This window comes from Convolutriloba macropyga, chromosome 15 (genome assembly GCF_964194025.1).
Source record: "Convolutriloba macropyga chromosome 15, txConMacr16.3, whole genome shotgun sequence".
Classification (NCBI taxonomy): Eukaryota; Metazoa; Xenacoelomorpha; order Acoela; family Convolutidae; genus Convolutriloba; species Convolutriloba macropyga.
This window is the reverse complement of record NC_134482.1, coordinates 25,297,949-25,303,948: the sequence shown is the minus strand read 5'-3', so window position 1 is coordinate 25,303,948 and position 6,000 is coordinate 25,297,949.

Here is a 6,000-nt window from a genome sequence, read left to right as displayed (position 1 = left end):
TGTCGATTTATCGCTCTTGATTTCTTGACAATCGTGCATCCTAAATTGCCCTCATTCGTTCTAAAAAGTAAACTCAATTGACTGCAGTTTGCTGTTAAATCATATTTTTAAAATTCGGAACAACTTTTTGACATTATTGGTGTTCATCAAATCGCAAAGTCTTCGCGCAACGTTAGTTGATCATGTTTTCAAAATTTCAAAAAGCCGAATGGATTTTTAGGCCGAATGTAGCCCTGTTACTACAGGCGGTGAAGCACCTCGAGATGACATTAGAATTCATATGTGCGGCGAGCCATCTAATGACATCTTTTTCTCAGTTCATCACGAGATGGGTCACGTTCACTACATCATGCTGTACGCAAACCAAACTGAAATCTACCATCGGGGTAAAAATTTAAAAATTTAACCAGTGTTAAACCTAAACGTTTGATTTAAAATCCTTAGAATGCAATTTTTCGTACACGGGTTGGACACCATAAATTAATTTAAGTAATCTTACTAAGTCATGTTTGATTATTGGTAATTATAAAATGTCATAAATGGTTTTATGAAGTTTTGGCAAACATATTAGCATCACAAACAGTTCTTGGTATCATAAAAAGACAAAAAAAAGCTAGCAGGAGTTTGATAATTGACAAAGCACTTTTTACGTCCACTGTTGTCCTTGAGGAAGATTTCTTCTGGGAAAACTTACAGCTGGTAATGCAACTGCAGCACCAACTATAAAGAAAAAACTCTAGAAAAATGAAAATTGAGTAGTGGATAAAACAAGGGATTCAACCACCAGTAAAATTTGTCCCTTTCTCCTAACGCTAATCGCGCATGTCGAATCGGGCCAAATTTTACTGTTTGTTGAATCCCTTGTTTTATCCACTACTATATATTAGCTCTCAATTCACTTCTTTTATATTTTAAATCTATCATTTCTTGTCTCACTTAGTGCAAACCACTAGTACAGAGTTAAGCTGGTAATTAACCATTATCAGACGGATAGTTCGGGTTCTATCCCCACTGACTCCAGTGGACGTCCCCAGATACTAGTATAAAACTAATCAGTGAAACTGCTTCGCAGATGAGACCGTGTAAAAAGCACGTAAAAACAACTTGCGAAAAAACTTGAACAAAAATTGAAAGAAATATTAAAATAAAAAAAATTTTCATATATCCCCTAATCAATATTTAATCAATTTAAAAATAGAACTTTCTGTCTCACTTGGTGTAGTGGTTAAACCATCGAGTCTAGTTAAGTTGCTTTAGCAAACGGAAGGTTTGGGGTTCCTTCCTCACTGACTCCAGTGAACGTCCCCCGACTCTAATGAATTACTATGAAACTAAATGAGATATAAAAAAACCAAATTCACAGTTCTTAAAAAGGATAATCCCTGCTGTGAGACTGTATATGGGACACACTGTGATGGGTATACAGTAAAAAACACTGAGATCGATGGAAACACAGTGATTAGTGTTTTTCTATGTCTTCTAAAATATTATACTTATAAACATGCTCTCTGAATTGATTTCTAGTGTGACCATATCGATATCTATGAAGATAAATACATAGTCTACATTTCCTATTTCTAAATCTATATAATGATATATGTTTATAAACATTACCCATACTACACGTTAGATATTGATCAGGATCAGAATAATGATATCCCAAATGTTCTATATAATCTTTAACCTTAACCATATTTTTACATACATAACAAGAATATTCTAATTCTTTACAATTATGACAACATTCTTTCCAAGGTTTATTTAAAAACTTATCGCATTTCATTTTCATTTTTCGAAAAATTATTTTTTGATTATTTCCCTAAAAAAATACATCATGTCTCAATCAACTAATACTAGTGTCATAAACTTCTGTGATGTTTGTAATCTATCCTTTGAATCAAAGAAGGCTTTATACAGGCATCAATCATACGATCTCAAACATAAAGAACTATTGGAGAAAATGTTTGAGTCTGAAGAAGAGGAAATCTCGGAGAGGGTGTATAAATTGGATGAAGGTGATTATATTATTAAAACTAGGGCTAAAATTAAAACAGAAACTAAATCAGAAACTGAAACTGAAAACAATATCTATTCTAAGATTAGGTTTATATGTAAAAAATGTCATGAAGAATTTAGAAGTAAAGTAGCTCTAACTACTCATTCATATAGTCACAATCGCATGTATCTAGAAAACACAGAAGACTTCGATATAAACTCAAGTCAGAACATGAGAGAATTTTATATTACTGATAAAGGTGAAAATTACATTGAAGATATAGATGAAGCAACTAATTACTATTTAGAAGAAATTAAAAACTGTTACCAGTTTTGTAAAGTTAAGAGTTTTAAATATAAGATCACGGCTGAATGTGATTATAAGAAGAGAACCAAAGAAGAAGTTAAAACTACTAAATTATTTTTCAATGATTATATTAATAATAATGCAATATATGAATATGGTGACTTCAATCGGTGGCTAGATTTCGAAAAAGAAATATATGAAGGTTATGGTTATGATTTTGAGTTTCTTGGAATAAGAAGTATTCAGTTAAACATTGAACCAATTAAAGCATCTATTGGTAGTTATATAGATTTACCTCCAGATCTCAACAACTAACTATAACTGCTTGGCTACATCCCGCCCCACACCATGCAACTCGAGAAAGTAAATATGTAGATAAACTAATTGAACCAAGACAACAACATGAAGATGATTTTGCTTATATAATAAGAATACAGAAATTGTATAATATTAGTATTTGGGTATACACACCTTGTGGTAATGGTAAAATAGAATTGTTTAAACAAGTGGATGATTTTAATAAAGATAGAAAAGATGTAAGAATACTAGTTTGGAGTAATGGTCAAATAGGACACTGTGCCCTAATAAAAAATATAGAAACCTTGTTAGAACAACCAAATAAAAACAACATTAAATATTATTATTGTGATAGGTGTACCTATTGGTTTAACTCTCAATTTAAATATGATAAACACGAATGCAACAACTCATTTAAACCAGAGATTGTTTGTCCTAAGAAAAAACATATTACTTTTGTAAATGAACACAAACGTCAGAATATAAAAAATATTATAACTGCCGATATAGAATGTTGCATTGTTGAAGTTACAACTAATGATTTAAAATATGTAATAGCTGAACATATTCCAATAGCTGTGGGTTACACCTGGCAAGGTAACTTCAAGCACTACTTCGGTCTAGGCTGTATCAAAAGATTTGCTAGAGATCTGTTAGAAATAGAAACTGAGAATAATTTCAAACATAATGAAAAGATGATATTCACAGAAGAAGATAAATTATATCATGAAACTAACAACACTTGTCATATCTGCAGCAAAACATGTATTAATAAAGTAAGAGATCATTGTCATGAAATTGGTAAATATAGAGGACCAGCATGTAAAATATGTAATCTAAGATACAAACAACAAAACTTCACTCCAGTAATATTCCATAATGGCTCTGGCTATGACTTCAACCTACTATACAGTGAACCCTTTAAACAGAATAATGATAAAAGAAAAGTAGATAACATACCACTAGCTGCTGGTAAATCTAAGATGTTTAGCATTGGTTGTCTCAAATTCTTAGACAGCTATAACTTCTTAGCTATGCCCCTAGATCAAATGGCAAAGATATATGGATGTAAAACTAAAACATTATATCCATATGAATACCATATGGTTTAGACTCCTTGGGATGGGCCTCCGGCCTTGGTTCCCCAACCACGACAAAGTCGTATAATAATCTTATAGGTAATCTAAAAATAGAAGACTTCAAATCTTCTCTACATAATAAATTACCAACACAAGAAGAAGTAGATAACTTTGATAATAAAAACAGTCATAAAACTGGAAAAGATGTAACTATAGAGTATTTACAGAATGATGTGGAAATATTAGACTATTGCATGAATGAATATGTTAAACTAAGTATGAAAGAATTCAAGCTCAATCCACTACATTACGTTAGTCTCCCGGTTTATAGTTTTGATTGTTGGTTAATGTCAAGTGGTGTAACATTAGATACATTGCAAGATAAACAAATGCTAGATGATTTTGTTGGAGCAAAGAGAGGTGGTATATGTGGAATAATGGGAGATAGATATATAGATAACAGTGATGGTAAGACCATATGGTACATAGACGCAAACAACCTATATGGTTATGCAATGATGCAAAAGTTACCTTATAAGGATTTTGAGTTTATTACTACTACTACTACTCTAGATGTAATATTGAATACTCCAGATGATAGTGGTCATGGTTACTATATAGTTTGTGATATTGATTATACTAATGAATGTAAAGAGAGAACAGAACAGTTAGCACAAATGCCTAATAAGAGAAAGATAAATGATAATGAATTGGGATGCAGAGAAAGAGAGAAAAGTAAAGCAAGATCAGGGAAACTACTTCACAGATCAGAGAAATTAATCTTAGACCAAAACAACAAAACAGAATATATGGTTCATTATAGGATGTTAAAGTTCTATGTTAAGATGGGAGTAAAAGTAACAAAAACACTTAGAAGAATTAAATTTAAACAAGATTACATATGTAGAGATTATATACAAAACAAAACAAATAAAAGAGCAACAGCTAAAAGTGAAGCAAAAAAGGATGTAAGGAAATTAATGAATAAATCATTATATGGAAGAATGTGCATGAATCCTCTACACTTCTTTCAAAGTAAGTTCTTGCATGATGAAGAAAAGATAATGAAAAGTATAAGTAAACCAACATTTAAGAATATAACTAGATATAGAGATTATAGCCAAATAGAATATATAAAGAAAAAAATAGAATATGTTTCTCCAGTATATGTAGGTGTTACTATCTTAGAATTAAGTAAATTACACATGAATGATGTATTCTATAATATTCTACAACCATCCCTCAAAGATCTAACACTTCACTATATGGATACGGACAGTTTCGTTTTAAGTTATAGTGAAGGTAAAGTTAGTGATGAGCATATGGACTTAAGTAATCTAGACATACCTATAAAAACTAATAATAAAGTCCCCGGCAAGTTTAAGCACGAGCTGGGAAGTAGGATTATTGAGGAATTTATAGTATTGTCCCCCATATAACATATAGCTTCAAAAATTATCCTAAAAACACTAAAGAAAAAGGAATAAAGAAGCATAATAATGCTAGGCACATAGATAATTATGATGCATTAATGAATAATACACAGAGAACAGTAGATGAAAGTAGAATACAAAAAGTTGGTGATAACATGACAACAACAAAAACAAGTAAGATTAGCCTAAACACATTTGATGATAAAAGATTTTATGTAAATAATAATAAAAGCTATCCTCATGATGAGAATCTATATCTATTTAAAAGAGATTTAATCAAAATGATCCACCAAGCATCAGTGAACGAGCAAAGCTCGCGGTTTACCAAACTGCTTCGCAGATCATTAGATGGAGACAAAGACCTACTGGTTAATAATATTCTAGAACAAACCATTAATGATGATAGAAAGTTAATTGAAGTTGCTATTATATTATATAACGAGCTTAGCTAATTTTTATAACAAATAATTATAGACCTATACAATCATTACATCCATATGGTTGGTAGTTAGTATATTATAAATCATTATCTGAGCCATATATTTTTCCATAGTGTCTCCCATGATTGTATTCTTATGTAGTGTAGCTCCAGCTATTATATTTTTTGTTATATTCTAGAAATTTTATTATCTTCCCAGCCCCATCTACATATTTAGAATAAGTTGAAATTATTAAATCATCATGATTTGGTTCCTTAATATGATCAATAAACTCATCTATATAATTACAACGTCTTTCACAAGCTAAACATCTTTTTAGATTAAGAGAGAAGCTGTTTTCATTATCCATTTTTTTTACTCTTATTATAATTTTTCAATACATATAAAATGACTAAACTAGATAAACTTATAGAATTAAACAATCTAGCAAAACAAAACAGAAGAAATAG